The sequence below is a fragment of the Myotis nattereri genome, assembly GCF_964212035.1.
Source record: "Myotis nattereri genome assembly, chromosome: 2".
Lineage (NCBI taxonomy): Eukaryota > Metazoa > Chordata > Mammalia > Chiroptera > Vespertilionidae > Myotis > Myotis nattereri.
The window spans coordinates 8460545-8479009 of NC_138076.1; the positions used below are offsets into that span (position 1 = coordinate 8460545).

The window sequence follows — 18465 nt, forward strand, 5'->3', positions numbered from 1 at the left end:
AAAAAATAGAATCAGGGGCAGAATGAATACCTAGAAAGTACCCACCCTTTCTACTAAAGAAGGACTTTGTTGATGATGGCATATGGGATACTCTATACTATTACTGTAAATACTACCTTGCTTCATTTTAGAAAAAGGCTTTATAAGTGGATATTTCCCTGAATTTCATCAGTTGTCTGTTGAGTAAAACATTTGTATAATTTTTGGATGACAGCAAAATAGCCATAAAAATATTTGGAGTTCACAGCATTATTTTAAATTGTGGTCTTCTCAGTTTCATCAAACTTAAAACTTCTACTATTCAAAAGATATCATTGAGAAATAAAAAAGCAAGCCACAAACATATATGTCTAGGAAAGGACTTCCATCCAAAATATATAAAGAACCCTAACAACTTAGTAGTAAGAAGACAGACAACACAATTAAAATTCGGCAAAAGATTCTGTAAGATTCACAAAACAAGATGTATGAATGGCCAATAAACACATAAAAAGATGTTCAGCATCCTAAGTCATCAGGAAAATGCGAACTAAAATCACAGTGAGTAACTACTCTAATCACCCATTAAAATGACTAAAATTAGACTGACAACACTAAGTTGGTGGGAAATATTGTAACCATTTTGGCGAACAGACTGGCAGTTTCTTATAAAGTAAATGCTGAACACCAAACCAATAATTCTCCTCCTAGGTATTTACTCCCCAAAAAGGAAAGCATTGGACTACAGAAAGATCTATATACACAAAGACTAGCAGCTTTGTTCATAATAACCCCAAACTGGAAATGTTAACATGTTCATTAGCAGACGAATGGCTAGACAAATTGGGGTACATACATAGTGTGGAATACCACCCAGCACTAGCCAACTACCGAAACACTATAATCTCATAAAGCTATTGAGTGAAAAGTACAGACCGTATGATCCCATGGGATATGTCTATGACATTCTACAAAAGGAAGATCAGGGCCAGAGGACAAATGACTGCAAGGGAACATGAGGGAACTTTCTGGAGTGATGGGAATCGCTCCTTCATCTTGATTGTTGTGGTGGCTACACAGATGTATACATTTGCCAAAACTCATTGAAACGTATACTTCAAATGTGAGCATTTTATTATACGTACGTATATCTGTATAGTAAAGAATTGGACCTTATCCCAAAAGAGGTGTGCCCTTTGTCCTCAGGTTAGGGCAGGGGTGGGCAAACTTTTTGACTCGAGGGCCACATTGGGTTCTTAAACTGGACTGGAGGGCCGGAACAAAAGCATGGATGGAGTGTTTGTGTGAACTAATATAAATTCAAAGTAAACATCATTACATAAAAGGGTACGGTCTTTTTTTTTTTTTTAGTTTTATTCATTTCAAACGGGCCGGATTCGGCCCGCGGGCTGTAGTTTGCCCACGGCTGGTTTAGGGGGTAACCACCAAGCCCTTGGAATGTCTTTGTTTACCTGGGGGCCTTGGGTTATGCTGGTAGTCTAACAATCCATAGCATTTAGGGTGGGGACTGACCACATCAGACAGACCAGCAATGTGACATTGGGTGGAGGCTTTGGGTCGTACAGAATCAGCTGACCACAGGGGCTGGAGACAGATTAGTTTCCTAAGCAACAAATCATGCCTGTGTGACGGAACCTTAATAAAAACTCGGAGTCACAAGGCTCAGGTGAACTCCCCCAGTGGGCAATGTTCCATCTGTTACACACAGGTACCAAGAAAACACATCCAGGACTTCATGGGGAGCAGACAATGGAAGCTCTGAATTTAGTCTTTTCCTGGGTTCTTCCTTCCCTAAGCACTTCCTCCCGTGGCTGATTTTAATCTTTATCCTTTCCCTGTAATAAACCCTGAAGAGTATTATAGCTTTCAGTAGATTCTGAGTCCTGCTAACAAATTATCAAACTTGGGGGTGGTTTGGGGAACATCCCAGAATGTGCAGTTGGTGTCAGAAGTAAGGGTGGTCTTGTGGAGAAGTGTTTTCCCGCTAACTCTGCATTTTCCTAAACTCCTAAGGGGTTAGCTCTGAACGTTAGCAATATCGTATCTCAGGATTTTTTTTTTTAATGTGGTCCTGCTGGGCTGGTGAGGTTCAGTGGTTGAGCGCCAACCTATGAACCAGAAGGTCATGGTTCGATTCCTTGTCAGGGCACATGCCCAGGTTGCAGGCTCCATCCCTAGTGTGAGGCATGCAGGAGGTAGCCAATCAATGATCCTCTCTCATCGTTGATGTTTCTATTTCTCTCTCTTCCTTCTTCTCTGAAATCAATAAAAATATATTTTAAAAAAATAAAGAAAATATGATCCTTTCCCTCATCTAAAATGTGTTTACTAGTAAATGTCTGGTATATTTGGGTGTGTTTGTGTGTGTGTGTGTGTGTGTGTGTGTGTTGTGTGTATACGTACAAATACCCCCAGTGGAACACTGTGCTTTTGATGCTAGGAAAGAATCTCTTAAAAGGCAATATAGGAAGCACCTTAATATTTTGTGCTCCAAATTTTAAAGGTATAAAAAATCTTTATAAACTTAGAAAAACCATGGAAGAATAGGCATCAACTACTTAACAGAAAGTATCTGGGCAAACTGGTGAGAGATAAGCACAAGAGGGTTGCCATATATTATTTATTCTCTCTAAGCATTATGTAAGTGTTATGGTTAAGGGTCATTTTTCTTTTTATGTTTTCTGGATTTTTCAAATGACTGAAAGAATAAATGTATACTGGGCAAATTTAGGAAGACATACTAACATATACTATTTATCAATATAAAAATTTGACACTATGGTCACAGGAAATACAAAACATTTAATGTCATTTATACACACACTCTTGTTGCAAAGAAGAACAATGGTGATCAAAGCTTTTAAGCATGAAACACTGTATATTAGTGTGAAATTCTGTAGAGGAAATAAAATGGGAAACAGCTGTCAAGGAGGAAAAGGAGTGATGTAAAGTATCCCAACTGTGAATAATAAGCTCATTTTGGCATTTAAAAAGTATATGATGGTGGCTATCAAATATCTACAGCACTTTGCATTCAATTTGATTCATTTAGAAGAATGACATCAACGATTTTATTTTAAAATTCGGTATTTGCAGCATGTCAGAAGTTATATCTCTTTTGTTATCTAAACTTTTGCTGAGTAATTTTTACATGAACTTAAAAGTTTGTGGAGGTGCATATGTTTTCAAATTCATTTTAGGGGTACATGAGTAAAAGGTTTGATGGCCACTCACGTTAGCTATAAACTACAGTTGGCAATCAGTAGAAAAACGCAATATTCAATCTAACCCAAGGAGACTCTGCCACCTGGTGGCTGAGAAATGTCCATGGTCACCAGGCAGGAATAAAAACCTGTCCTTAGCAGGAATGATGATGAACTGGGCCATAAAATGTAGACTCGGGAGGTGCATTATTTGATTACAAGACATCTGAATACAGAGAAGGAAATAAAACGATTCATTCTGAATATTATCATTGCAAATCCAGAAAATTACCATTGGTAGTTTTTTACTGGGCAGGAAACTATCCAAAATCCCTCACCTAAGATCAACTAATTCATGAAATTCTTAAAATGATAATGCATACATTTATCTTTTGTAAACTTAAGTAAAACCAATTCTCACCTGCCATTTTATTGTAGAGAAACAGAAAAAAATTTTGACCCATTTATGTGGAAAAGAGAAATCATCAAAGATTCCACCATTTATAGAACTGTATTGCGAAAACACATGTAAATTCTTATCACCTAGTTCAGTGATGGCGAACCTATGACGCATGTCAGAAGTGACACGCGAACTCATTTTTTTTGGTTGATTTTTCTTTGTTAAATGGCATTTAAATATATAAAATAAATATCAAAAATATAAGTCTTTGTTTTACCATGGTTGCAAATATCAAAAAAATTTCTATATGTGACACGGCACCAGAGTTAAGTTAGGGTTTTTCAAAATGCTGACACGCCGAGCTCAAAAGGTTCGCCAACACTGCCCTAGTTATTCAAAATTCCTGTTGACTACTGATGTTTTAATTTGTCAGTGTTCCTGTCAAAAATAAGCAAAAAGACAAAGAAACATGGACTTTGTCATAGGGAATCCAGTAACTATATTTCTAACTCCCCGAACATGATTCAACAACTCCTCAAAATTATAAGGTAATGGAACTTTTTAAATGGTCCCATTTCTAGGATCAGAGAGTTGAGCTTCCATGTGCGTTCCTCTACTGTGTCCCTAGGTCAGTGGTCGGCAAACTGCGGCTCGCGAGCCACATGCGGCTCTTTGGCCCCTTGAGTGTGGCTCTTCCACAAAATACCATGTGCGGGCGCCCACATACAGTGCGATTGAAACTTCATGGCCCATGCGCAGAAGTCGGTATTTTGTGGAAGAGCCACACTCAAGGGGCCAAAGAGCAGCATGTGGCTCGCGAGCCGCAGTTTGCCGACCACTGCCCTAGGTAACTTGGAATCGGCAGAAGAAAGAATATATTTTCAAGATGCCACTTCACAATCTTCAGGGTTATTGACAGCATACAAACCAGACTGCAGGTGACTTCGGAACTCCCCGTCACGTCAACGTAAGTGCCAACTGACGTATATGTCTAACACGTCCGAGTACAAAAAGATTTTCGCCTCAATTGATGCTGCAAATAGTCGCTGGTTTTGTAATTCCCTTAAGAGGAGAAAGGAGCCAATGTAGAAATAAAGATAAAGACAAATGCGGAGCATCCACCTTAGTTAAATACTGACTGGAAAGTGGGCTAAGAGTGGGAGCCAAGCAGATTGGGACAAATCTGCCAATTTGACTCCAATTCCAGTTAAAGTGGAGATGCGGCTGATTCTTCTCTCATCGCAAAATCTATTAAAAAACGTAACTTAAAAATGACCATTCCATGTCTCAGGATGAAAAGGGAATCTGGAGTCAGGAATCCGGCATCAGCCTTTTACTCTGTTCCAGAATTTAAAAGTCCCTGGAAGACAAATTCACTATTGAATATTACGGACTGATAACCCCAAAGGGATGGGGAGCCTTTACCAGCACTTAGCGTCTCTCAGTTTTAAACTGGACGTCAACTTCCGCCAACATCACTTCCCCTGGCAGTTCCACCGCCCTGCGCTGACGTGGGCGCCAGAGTTCTGTGTGTGCAAAAGACTGGTTTGGTCTAAGGGACAGTCATGCATGTAGCAGTCATGCATGTCCAAGAGTTTTCAATAAGCACTAATGGTCCGACCTCTCAGAATAAAGAATCCAGTTCTCTTCTTTTGTGGAGATCCAGAATCAGAAATTATTCTGGCTCAATGAGACGACGTTTATTACAAGACCCTCGGTCGTTCACTTCCCCACCTCTTGCTCATCCGCTTGAACTGTTGATTGGCTTTCCGCTGAGGGGGCCGGGGTGGCTTTCCTGCTCCGCATGTCGTAAGTGAGAAGATCCAGGTCAGCTTTTCTGTGTGGAGAGAGGGCAGTTCAGAAAACAGAGACCTGGTGTCCTATGAACCCAGCTGGTGACCGACACCGAGAAACACAGAACCTCTGACCATCTACGTCACAGGCAGCAACACACAGAAAATAGTCTCCAGAGCATCGTGGGTGGTGCTGAAGCTACAGCATCTGTCCCCGGACTGCGGAAGGGGTCAGGGACTGGGCGGCACTAATCCCTGTCACTGGTTGCATTACTTTGCTGAGTATCTAAATCTCTAGGACTAGTTACGGGACAATTTTGAACAAATGTTACCGTGTGCATTTCCTTAAATTAATGTGTATCAATAAAAACATATTCCCCAGTAGTATGAATATTCTACATTATAGTTTGGGGGACCTTCTTGTCCACAGAGCATTATTTGATTTCTTGGAACCCTACAGAACAAAGTATCATGGTGATACAATGTTTTCCTACATTTCAGAGAATTGCAACCATTTATTTGTTCACATGTCCACTAAGTTTCATATCAGTAATATCCTATATAATAAAAGCCTAATATGCAAATTGAGCAAACGGCAGAATGACCAGTGGAAGGACCAATCGCTATGATGCACACTGACCACCAGGTGGCAGACACTCAATGCAGGAGCTGCCCCCAGCCGGCAGACCCCAGGCCAGCCAAGGCAAGTGCCAGCGTCTCCCTTCCCCCCGCCCCCTGATCGCCCCGCCAGTCACCCTGCAGGGTGGTGGCAGGGTGGCAGGGCCGGCGAATGGATGGCTCCAGGCCAGCCAAGGCGGGTGCCAGCGGGGGCCCCCCGGTCGGCCCACAGATCGGCCCTGATCACCCACCAGGCCTAGGGATCCTACTGGTGCACGAATTTCATGCACCAGGCCTCCAATAAACTTATAAAGATGCAAAGTAGTACAAAGTACAAAGCAGTGTACCACTGAACAACCACTCCTGGGGTTATTTTCAGTGTTTTAGAGTTCTCTACAGATGAATCACAGTAAATCATGGGGAGTCTCTTCTCCCTCAGATGCTAACCCATAACACGTGGTGTTTACGTTAGAAAGACTGCCAAGATGTACTGTCACCTCACACTCAGGGAAGAACTCCTACTTCCCGGTCATAAACAAAACTGAAAGAACCAAGCTAACGAGCCCTCCCACCGCGGGAGCTGGTCATTCTTTCCCGCAAACCCAGGTCCGCGCATGCACCACCGCGCCCAGACTCCGCTGAGGATGGGGACTGCCGGTCCTGGCTCCGTCCATTGGAGGGAAGACAACCCCTGGGTGGTGGAACACAACATCGAGCTATTCTAAGTCACTTTGGGATAGAAATCTTCAGTTTTCCTCTCGTGACTGGAAACCAGAGCAGATGTTAGGTTGAGCCTGAAAACCATGTTGACAAGTAAATTATGAAAAGAGAATAAGATAGTAATAAAAAGCAAGCTGAGTGAGATTCTCTGCGTCCCTCTTCAAACGAAGCCGGACATACAGCCTACGGGGTGTGACACCCTCCTTGGGCCGGAGGCCAGAAGGGGGCACCTCGAGCTCTAGCTCGGTACTGACCAGGCCTTTGACTCCGGGCCCCCTCTGGGCTTCAGTTTCCCATATCTAATAGGAGGGGATTGGACCACATAGTTTCCAAGAGCCCTTACCCTTACCCTTACTCTGACACCCACTGGTTCTCTACCACCCTCCCAACTCAGGAAATACATCTTAAATGTGTCTCTCAATGACAACAAGGCACGTGGCGGACTCATAATACATGCTAATTGGACACATTAATCCGTTTCGGGGACTTAGAACAAGTGGGTCTTTTTTCACAATTATTTCATAAACTATAACTTAAGAGTCCTTTCTCTTTCAGACCAGGAGGAGGGAATGCTACATAAGAACAAACAGCTGAACAAAAGTATCTCTTGGACTTGCCTCCACTTTGCGGCTCAAATTCTCCCATAAATTTGAAGAATCCTTTTAGCCTGCCTGGATCCAGAGTGGGAAATCTTGACCACCTGTGGAATGCATTGTGCAAGCAAAACGGAAGAAACACAATTCCTAAAGAGAAGTGCTTTGTGCCTTCTGAACAAAGCAAGCAGCCAGCAGATGGATTAGTTTTACTTCAAATGTGAAATGAAATACTGGAAAACAAAATTATTTTAAAACAGCTAATGTTGAGCAGAAAATTAAAACAAAACACACACACACACAGAGTGAGAGAGAGAGAGAGAGAGAGAGAGAGAGAGAGAGGGCTATAAATTTTGTGAAAGACCTGAAAACCTTTTCCTCTATTACTTGGTTTTATTTCTTGGGTCAACTTTGTCATTATTTAACCTTTAACCTGAGACTAATTACTTTTTGATTTCTGAAGTTCTCATCTAGAAAAAGTAAAGTTAAGGATAGGGAAAATTGGTCCAGATAAATTCTAGAGTCACTTCTAGTTCCTATGATTCTATAAAGCTTCTTTTCTGGTTATAGAGGTAATAGAGTTTATATAAAAAATTCGTTTTAGCCTGGCCCATGTGACACAGTGGTTGAGCATCCACCCATGAACCAGGAGGTCACTGTTCGATTCCCAGTCAGGGCACATGCTGGGGTTGCAGGCTCAATCCCCAGTAGGGGGCATGCAGGAGATAGCCGCTCAATGTTTCTCTCTCATTGATGTTGTCTCTCTTTCTCTCCCTTCCTCTCTCTGCAATCGATTTTTAAAAAATCATTTTAACATAAACCTTGAAGACATTGTGCTTAGCAAAATAAGTCAGTCACAAAAGGATAAACACAGTATGATTCCTGTCATATGAAATGTATAAAGCAGCCAAAAGCATAGAACAGGCAGCAGAAGGTGGGTACTGTGGGAGAGAGGAGGCGGCATCAGCACTTAGTGGGTATAGAGTTTCAGCATTACAAGGTGAGAGAGTTCAAGAGATCTGTTGCACAACAACGCGAACGGACTTAACACTACTGAACTGTACACTTAGAATTAAGTGGGCGAATTTAATAGTATGTGTGTGTTTTTACCACAATAAAAGTTTTGTTTTAGGATAAGAATAAAGAGGAAATTCAAAACCATCCAAAATTCAGTCAGAGAAAAGGTCTACTAACCAATTGATGCTTATCTGCCCAATATGTTGACTGTCTTCAACAGTTAGTGGGTACCTACGCTGTGGTACCCTCTGCTGGGAACAGAATAATGGGCCTGATAGACAGGGACCCTGCTCTCCCGGGTAAGGAACTCAGCAGTGACAGTCAAGGGCAAGGAGTTCCACAGTAGAGGGCATACAGAGAGGAGTGGAAGCACGGGGGACGGGGGGAGGGGAGGGGGGGGCAAACAGACCAGAGAGGGAAAGAGGGAAGCTTTCCAGAGAAAACAGGGCTAACCCGAGATGTGAAGGATGAGAAGATATCAAGGCAAAAAGAAGGCAACAGCACCGCAGTCAGAAAGAACAGGCTACAGTGGAGGCAATGCGAGCAGGGTGCGTAGATGGGGAAGTGGCCCCGAGATGAGGTGCAGGGTTTCAGAGGGCTCTGGGCCCCATGACGCTGAGCCCGAACGTGTCCTGAAGGCAACAGAGAGACATCAGAGAGCGTTCAGTGTGGAATGGACAAGCCTGGATTCTAATTTAGGAAGACCGCTCTGGCTCCAGCGCAGACTAGAGAACCGACTGGAGGGGTCCCGCCTGGCTGAGGGAGCACCTGTAGGTGGCTGTTGGAGCGAGCCAGGTGAGATGAGCAAAGGCATAGTCGACTTCATGTGACATTTGTAGTTTGGGACTTAAGTTTCCTCATTTAACATTCCATAATTAGTATTACCCCATCTCATTTTAAAAATCACTTGTAATCAGTTTTTTGTTGTTTTTTTTTTAACATGGCTTCATGGCATTTCATTGGATGGCTATTTCATGATTTATTTAACTACTCTATATTTGAAGGTTGTTTCTGAGTTTTTTTAATTCTAAAACAAGTGGGGTAGCGATTTTGGTATAAGATCCTTACCCACATTTTAAAAATATTTTCATAAATGTTAAGATTATACTAATTTCTTACAACAGATGACAAAAGAGATGCCTCATGAAAGAAGTGATTACAATCCAAATGTGCAAGACAATGTTACCAAAGAGGGTGTGTGTGGGTGTGTGTGTGTGTGTGTGTGTGTGTAGGTGTGTGTGTGTGTAGGTGGTGTGTGTGTGTGTGTGAATACAGTTTTATTTTGTCCTAAAAGACCATTCTGGATTGCAGACTTCTAAAGAAGACATAACCTAACACACATATCCCTTATGTTTCATGGAACAGGGAAGGCTGGGGGTGAGTTTGAGCTCCCCAGTACAATACTCTATCCAGGCAAAAGGTCAAGTGCTGCAAAAGGCCAAAGCTAAAAATAAAGTGTGGCCCTGATAAAGTTAAGGAGTTGGCCAGGGGGGAGTGAGTCATACCAAATTAACACTTCTATATCCTTCCGTGCACTGTGGTAACCTCCTCAACCAGGGAAGGCAGGCCGGTTCTTGTATGGAAGTAACTTCAATAATGATACAAATAATTAGAGTAACAACACAGAGCAGTTTCATTCCTATAGCACTTTTGTTTCCCACACTCACATATGACTGGATTCTAATTTAGGAGGAACTCTTTGGCTTCAATAGAGAGAATGGATTGGAGACCAAAAGATGGTTCTCGTAGACCATCTATGGACCTCTCTGCCTCTTGCCCATTAATGCAAGGTCTCCGGGAAGACACTACCCCACACAGCGGAGGCATCCAAGGCGCTGAGCCTGCCTGAAGTTCATCCAGGGTCTGGTGGGACGCAGTGGATGAGAAAAGGACAATAACAATGAGTGTCTGCAGCCTGTGCATGCGCTTGGAGCAGATTCTGTGCACCATCCCCTCTTCCCTGTGATCCTGGCCGTTTCTCAGGAGATCCAAATGATCAATGCCAGTTGGACTGTTCATAAGGTGGCATTTCTTCAGGAAATCGTGCAAATTGTTCTTCAAATGCAAGTCAAATCTTTCCAGGACTGAAAAGAAACCTTCCTTCCCAACCTCCGAGACAGAAAGAGAGATCAGACTCTGCTACTCAGCCAAGTTTTCACGTACATCCTACATTCGAGTTTTTAACACGTTCCTTCTTGTTAAGAATCATGGGAAGGTGGTGGAGAACAAGTTGGGTAATTTCTTCAGTCTTTTAAAGGGGCATCTACTAAGGATGTATAAGACACAATAGGGCTATGACGTCCTAGAGACTGTCTTCTTGAAGCTCAGATTCTAATTGGAGAATCAGGGTAACAATTACACACAAAGTACACAGTCCAGAAGAGAGCGCATTCCTGCTAGAATATCCAGGAAGGGAAAAGTAGCAGGGAGATGTTTTAATGGAAGGTTATTTCTTCTTCATTAGAACCCGCATGTTTAAGACAAACTTAATTTAAAATTGTATAAAATTGTGCCATTCCTAAAGTCAGAAAGATTATACCTGTTTCATGTACTCATGACTGTAAACCTACTTTTGCCCACCCTGTATATTACACTACAGATATCTACATATAGACCCCTACTGACCAAATTCAACTTTTATTATTTGGGCTATCAGGGTGACAGCAGAGGGAAAATAACCAATAAAATCATGCAAGTCCAAGATCAGAGCCTCCTGGAAGACATTTAACCCCATACATTCCAATATGAGCTCTTGGACGTTCTGAATCAGCTTGCGAAACCTTTTTTTAAAATGTTTTAAAAATACATTTTATTGTGGTTTTTTTTTTTACAGAGAGGAAGGGAGAAGGACAGAGAGTTAGAAACATTGATCAGCTGCCTCCTGCACACCCCCTACTGGGGATGTGCCTGCAACCAAGGTACGTGCCCTTGACCGGAATCGAACCTGGGACCCTTCAGTCTGCAGGCCGACGCTCTATCCACTGAGCCAAACCAGTCAGGGCAATACCCTTTTTTAAAAAAAAAAAGACATACACTGGTTCATTCGCTAGGTCAAAAGCAGAGAGAAGGTGACTGCCGTCTTGGGCTTTTCCTCTGAGCTGTAAGGACTGCGAGGCGGTCCTCAGTGCCCTGCTTTCTATTACAAAGGTCGAACCAGGTAGGAATTCTTGCAGGAACTGGTTCCTGAACGGCTACACCCAGCTCTCCAAAGTTTATCATGATTTTGTCTTAGAGTTTCAGCCTAGAAACATTAAGAAGATGGAGACAGGAAAAGGGAGAGGTTGAGACATGGCTGCTATACAAACAGAAGAACACAGTTATATTCCAGCAAAGGTAACAACCAGATCCCCTCCATCAACGTTCACTCTTTTTAGATCAGACATTGTTCAGTTTTTTTTAAAGGGGACAGCTGTAATAGTTTCAACAATAATAAAGATAAATTTAAAAATAATAAAATGAGTTTGAGTTTTACAATTTTATTAAAGTGCACTTGGAAGAAAATTAGTATTTTAAATTAAAAAGTAAAAATGCCATGTACACAGTAGGGTGGTGGGGGTCTGGGGTGGAGGGGGAGTGGGCTGGAGGGAGTCAATGGAGGAAAAAGGGGGGACATATGTAATACTTTCAACAGTAAAGATTTTTTTTTAAAAAAAAAAAGTAAAAATGAAAACAGTGGACTTTGAATCATCAAAGAGCAATTTCTTCAGTCCTGTTGGTGTGTCTCAGTGGTTGAGTGTCCACCCATGCACCCAGAGGTCACCATTCAATTCCAGGGCACATGCCCGGGTTAGGGGCTCCATCCCCAGTAGGGGGCGTGCAGGAGGCAGCCGATTGATGTTTCCCTCCCATAAATGTTTCCATCTCTCTCTCCCTGTCCCGCCCTCTCTCACTTTCTCTGAGGACCTCCTGAGAAAGTCAGCAGAGAGTGACAGAGCAGGCCCCCGCCTTCAGGTGTGATTGGGGCGGGGGGGCCTCAGACATAGCATGAAATCTTCCTAGTTACCCTCTGAGTAGATAACTAACACTCTTAGCTACTTCCCCTTCCCACTAACCACCCCTCTTTCTTAATCAAGGCTTAGGGTATTTAGAACGTAAACTTGAAATCACACTGGATACTGAAAATTTCTCAAGCACTGTAGAAACATAGCCTAATACATGAGTGTGTGATTTACGTGGTAGCAGACTTTTTTTTTTTTTAATATATTTTATTGATTTTCTACAGAGAGGAAGGGAGGATAGAGAGCCAGAAACATCGATGGAGAGAAACATCGATCAGCTGCCTCCTGCACACCTACCACTGGGGATGTGCCCACAACCCAGGTACATGCCCTTGACCGGAATTGAACCTGGGACCTTTCAGTCCACAGGCCGACGCTCTATCCACTGAGCCAAACCGGCCAGGGCCAGACTTTTATTTAATAACATGGAAATCAAAGCCCCAGTACAATCCCCTACCTGTTAACGCTTCCTTTGCCGTTAGGACTGTGGTTTTAAGCAGCTGCCTCCTGGCGCAACAACCCCCAGATCTCATCTTTTCATGGGCATTGTTCTCTGGCGGAAGGAAAATGTTGGATTCACAACTTAGAGATAGTCTCAATTTTAAAGTGCCTCTCTTTTTCAAAATGTAGGATAATTTCTTTTCCATAGCAACAAAATAAATCAGAAATACATTTTTCTTTCAATGGAGCAACATTTTTTAGTGCTTAGCAGTGAGATAGCAATTGCTAACGTTGCTCTATTCAGCTCCAAAACAATGTTACGGATGGGGCTTCACGCGCAACTCAGATAATCATGGTTCCGCGGTCACAGGAACTCTGACACACGGGAGAGTCCCAGCTGCAAAGCCAGCGCGTGGCGCCGATCCCCTCCCGCCTGGGCCGGGTCTCCGCTCCACCGCCCCTCACTCACTCACTCACTGGCGCTGGGCCAGCGTCGCAGCCCCCTCCGGGGGCTCGGAGGAGGCGCATCTCCTCACACGGTGGTGCCCGTTCGGATCTCTGTGAACGGGTGCGGGAGGGCGGCGCCTCCTTAAAGCTGAGACCGTGCCTGCTGGCCGCCACCTGGGGAAGGACAGGGACTTGGGTCAGGAGCCAAGACAGGCTCCGGGCTGCTCGGCGGCGCTGCCTGGAGGGGGATGCGGAGGGGAAACGCGGAGGCTGAGAACAGGCCGCTGCCTCGCGGTTCTGCCCCGGCGCGTGGGCCCCAGGCCCGGGGCAAGCTCCTTTGCAAATCAAGGCCGTACCGCCCACCTCGGTTTTGCTGAAGGAATTAGACGGGATAACGGACGTCAGGGCTTCGTACCGCGCGCAGCACAAAGTAGCCGCCGAGCTAGGCGGCCCCGGACCAGTGAAGGAGCTGGTAGCGCGCTGGAGTTTTCCCGCGTCGCCCGGCAGCCGGGCCAGTCCCACCCCGACACCCCACACCCACCCCCGCGCGCCCCCACCCCCCGCGCCCGACACCCCACCCCCGCGCCCGGCCGCAGGGGCTCGGCCGGCTGACCCCGCAGCCCCGGGAGTGGCCCCGCCGCCTACGCCCACTCACCTGCGGGCCGGGTCCGCTGGGGCCACTGCGAGGCCTCCCTGGGCACCGTCTCTCCGGGGCGGCGAGGGCGCGGGGTCCAGCTGCCCCCAGACGCGCCGCACCCAGAGCCGCTGCGGGGCGGGAGGGCGGCGCTGCGGGGCGGTGCTGCGGGACGGAGAGGGCGGCGCTGCGGGGCGGTGCTGCGGGACGGAGAGGGCGGCGCTGCGGGGCGGAGAGGGCGGCGCTGCGGGGCGGAGAGGGCGGCGCTGGGGGCGGAGAGGGCGGCGCTGCGGGGCGGAGAGGGCGGCGCTGCGGGGCGGCGCTGCGGGGCGGAGAGGGCGGCGCTGGGGGCGGAGAGGGCGGAGAGGGCGGTGCTGCGGGGCGGAGAGGGCGGCGCTGCGGGGCGGAGAGGGCGGCGCTGCGGGGCGGGAGGGCGGCGCTGCGGGGCGGAGAGGGCGGCGCTGCGGGGCGGGAGGGCGGCGCTGCGGGGCGGAGAGGGCGGCGCTGCGGGGCGGAGAGGGCGGCGCTGCGGGGCGGAGAGGGCGGCGCTGGGGGCGGAGAGGGCGGCGCTGCGGGGCGGAGAGGGCGGCGCTGCGGGGCGGCGCTGCGGGGCGGAGAGGGCGGCGCTGGGGGCGGAGAGGGCGGAGAGGGCGGTGCTGCGGGGCGGAGAGGGCGGCGCTGCGGGGCGGAGAGGGCGGCGCTGCGGGGCGGGAGGGCGGCGCTGCGGGGCGGAGAGGGCGGTGCTGCGGGACGGAGAGGGCGGCGCTGCGGGGCGGAGAGGGCGGCGCTGCGGGGCGGAGAGGGCGGCGCTGGGGGCGGAGAGGGCGGCGCTGCGGGGCGGAGAGGGCGGCGCTGCGGGGCGGCGCTGCGGGGCGGAGAGGGCGGCGCTGGGGGCGGAGAGGGCGGAGAGGGCGGTGCTGCGGGGCGGAGAGGGCGGCGCTGCGGGGCGGAGAGGGCGGCGCTGCGGGGCGGGAGGGCGGCGCTGCGGGGCGGAGAGGGCGGCGCTGCGGGGCGGGAGGGCGGCGCTGCGGGGCGGAGAGGGCGGCGCTGCGGGGCGGCGCCTGGTGGGCGGAAGGGGGCGCTCTCGAGCCCCGCGTTCCCCGCCCACCGGGTCTCACTCGAGGCTCGGGACCCGCGGAAGGTCCGCGCGCCCTGCCCTTGGCCTCCTGCCCCAGCGCCGGGCTGCTGCGGGGCACCCAGGCTGTCGGGCGCTCTGATCAGAGCCAGCTTCCATCCAGCCCCCCGGCCCCGGCCCCACGTCGCGTCCCCCACGCCAGCCGCGCCACCTCGGCTGCCGTCCCCTGGCGTCCCGGTACTGTTCCCGGAGGAGCCGCGAGGCGCTGGGCTCCATGACGCGGGCTCTGCTCCACGCGCGGAGGAGGTTGCCACGGGCAACGGGCCGGCGCCCAGCATCCCGCCCCGCGGCGCTGCTCCAAAAGCCTGGGGAGAAGCCGCAGGGCGGAAAGGAGCGGCGGACAGGAGACCCTCCACCGCACCCGGGGGTGTGCTCACCACCCCGGGCCGTCTATACTTGTTGTTTGTTGATTGTATGTCTTTTTTTTTTTTTTTAAGTAGGGAGGTTTTTATTTCCTAGGTTTGCGTACTATTTACACAGGTTTGTTTGTTTTTTTAATCCTCACCGGAGGGTATTTTTCCATTGATTTTGAGGGAGAGTGGAAGAGAGAGGGAAAGACAGAGAGAAACATTGATGTGAGAGAGACACATGGATTGGTTGCCTCCTGCCAGGGCCCGACAGGGGAGGAGCCTGCAACCGAGTTCCTGCCCTTGACCCAAATCGAACCCGGGACCCTTCATCCGCAGGCTGACGCTCTATCCACTGAGCCAAGCCAGCTAGGGCTGTTTACATGTTTGTGATAAAAATTAGAGACTTAGACCATTATTTTGAGACTAGCTGTATGTGATCTCCCTCCAGTGGCCACATTGAATAATGCTATGAAATTCAAAATTCTTCCAGAGCTCAATTTACCATTCAAGTCCCGCATATTTGACAGCTGTGTCATTCCTCATTAATTTGACTTTTGTGTTTTCTGAAGCAGTAAATCAACTTGTGTTATGGTCCCCAGAAACACCTAGTGCCTAACCAGAAAAGTTGGCACTCTCTGAACCTGGCAAAATAGTAGCCACCTAAAATAATAATTACTGTGTTATTAGCACCTTAATAGTAATTCAGAAACATATGTACTTGTTGACATAGGGTAGCCATGGTAAACGTCATGTAAATGACGACCTTCAAAAACATGCATAAGGAGGACAAATAGCATAAAATAAAATAGCAGAGACAAAAATTTTAAACGTGTAGTGATTCCTTTGCAACTTCCTTTGAATCCATATTTCAAAATAAAATTTTGAAAATATCATTGGTCATGAAAAATGGAAATGGATCCAAACTCTCCAGCTAAAAGAATAAGAGTGTCAATTTAGAATTTTAGAAAATGAAAAAAGAAAATATAGAGTTTACAAGGAACATACCTAAACATACAGAATGGTTGGAAGTAAAAGAGTATAAAAAGATAAATTAGGCAAATACAATCTCAAGGAAAGCAGGTGTTGCTTTGTTCATTTAGGGGAAAACGACTTTAAGAAAAAGCATTACTGATAAAGAGGACTACGACTTAAAGATAAAAAGCAATTTTAATCTTGTATGACTTTTAAGACAAAGCCCTACAGTACAGTTCAGTCTCCGCCGCTCCACACTTGACCATCGTTTGTTCACTCTTGGGCACTGCAGATAAAAATATCAGTATGACTTTGGAAAACTGTTGGCATTACCTATGAAAATGCAAGTACAAAGCAGACTCAGCAATCTTCCTCCTAAATCTATGCCCAACAGACATGCATACAAGTGTGCACCCAGACACATGCACAAGAATGCTCATTCATAAGAGCAGAAGATGAAAATGACCATGACCATGGACACAGGCAATAGTGTGGTGAAGGCCTGGGGCAGGGGACGGGTATTTGCTCGAAGGGCTCAATGGAGAAAAGAGGAGACATCTGTAATACTTTCCATTATAAAGATAAATTAAAAGAAAATTTAAAAAATAAAAATAAATAAAAACAAAGCCCTAAAACATGTAAAGAAAAACTTGACAGAACTACAAGGAGAAATGGACAAATCCAACATTAAAGTGGCTATGCTTTTATATGGCAGACAGTATGTTGTAGATAGTCATATTTCTGCTGGTATAATTTCTCCTACTTTATATGATGAAATTCCATATACCTACGTTTCATAGTGCACGACAAAAATTATGGTGGGTTTTTGGGGCTTCATTATTGGGAAAAAATTGCACTAGAAATGGAAGCATTTCCCTAATTATTCAACAAACACTTATTGAATAACTATTATGTTTAAGGTATCATGTTTAAAGAGTCAGTTGTTGTACATATGTAGTCAGCCATTTAATAACCATGCATAACTGGAGTTTCATAGAGATTTGTAGAGAAGACTGTCCTCAAGTCTCTCTCTCCCTACAGTCACTCTCAGTTAAGTGTGAGCCTCCTTCTTTTATTGATTGATTGATTGAGAGAGAGAGAGAAAGAGAGAGAGAGAGAGAGAGAGAGAGAGAGAGAGAGAGAGATCGATTTTTGTTCCATTTACTTATGCATTCATTGGTTGATTCTTGTATGTGCCCTGACTGGAAATGGAATCTGAAATCTTGGTGTATCCAGATGATGCTCTAACCCACTGAGCTACTTGGCCAGGACTGTGTTTCCTCCTTAAAGAAATGTCCTTGATGGAACAAACAATAGTAAGAGTTTCCAAAATTATGATGTCTTTAGTATATTATCTTTTTTTTTTAAATTCTCACCCGAGGGTATTTTTTCCATTGATTTTTAAAGAGAGTGGAAGGGAGATGGAGAGACAGAGAGAAACACCGATATGAGAGAGACACATTGATTGGTTGCCTTCTGCATGCCTCCAACCAGAGCCGGGAGCCTGCAACCGAGGTACATGCCCTTGACTGGAATCAAACCTAGGACCCTTCACTCTGCAGACCGACACTATCCACTGAGCCAAACAGGCCAAGGCAGCATATTATCTTTTAAAATGAAGAAAATACTATAGCAAGAATGAATATTGACAAACTCAGCTGCACAAAACAACTTCGTTTCACTTCGGAGACTCCCTTCTGCCGGTGGTGGAAACGATTAGCGTCCCCTTGTCTCTCTGCTTTTCCCAGTGGAATTTCAGGAATTTCTAAAGTCCAGGAATTTCTGTGGTACTGAGGATGGGGACGGAGGGCCATGTGGTCTAGACAGTCCTATATCCATGCTGCCGGGTCCTTATTCCTTTCTGATCTTCAGTCATGGCCCCGTCAAGGTCACTCCTGACACCTGCCTCATTCCCAGCCATGAGGCTCTCCAGGTCTGGCTTCCTCTCAACTAACTCTGGTGACCTTGAAACAAGGTGTTATTCTGCCGGCCCGCACCCCCCTGGGGCAGGAGAGCCTCATGGGGCTCTGCAGGCTCCTTCACGCTAGCAGGCTGGCCTGCGGCGTCTGGGAGTTGCTCTCCTGTTCACTTTCATGCTTGGATGAACTCTGAAGCTGCCTCTGACCTTTGTACTGTAACAAGGC

At 46.6% G+C, this 18465-nt stretch overlaps 1 long non-coding RNA gene across 1 annotated transcript; it reads right to left on the bottom strand.

Annotated features, from left to right (window-relative positions):
• Window positions 1–9348: 9348 nt before the first annotated feature.
• On the bottom strand, window positions 9349–14005 carry LOC308514076. The gene is made up of 4 exons (XR_013995566.1): window positions 13886–14005; window positions 13253–13404; window positions 12800–12895; window positions 9349–11585 (listed from the first exon to the last, which is right to left on the bottom strand). It is a non-coding gene; the product is annotated as an uncharacterized lncRNA (long non-coding RNA).
• Window positions 14006–18465: the final 4460 nt, after the last annotated feature.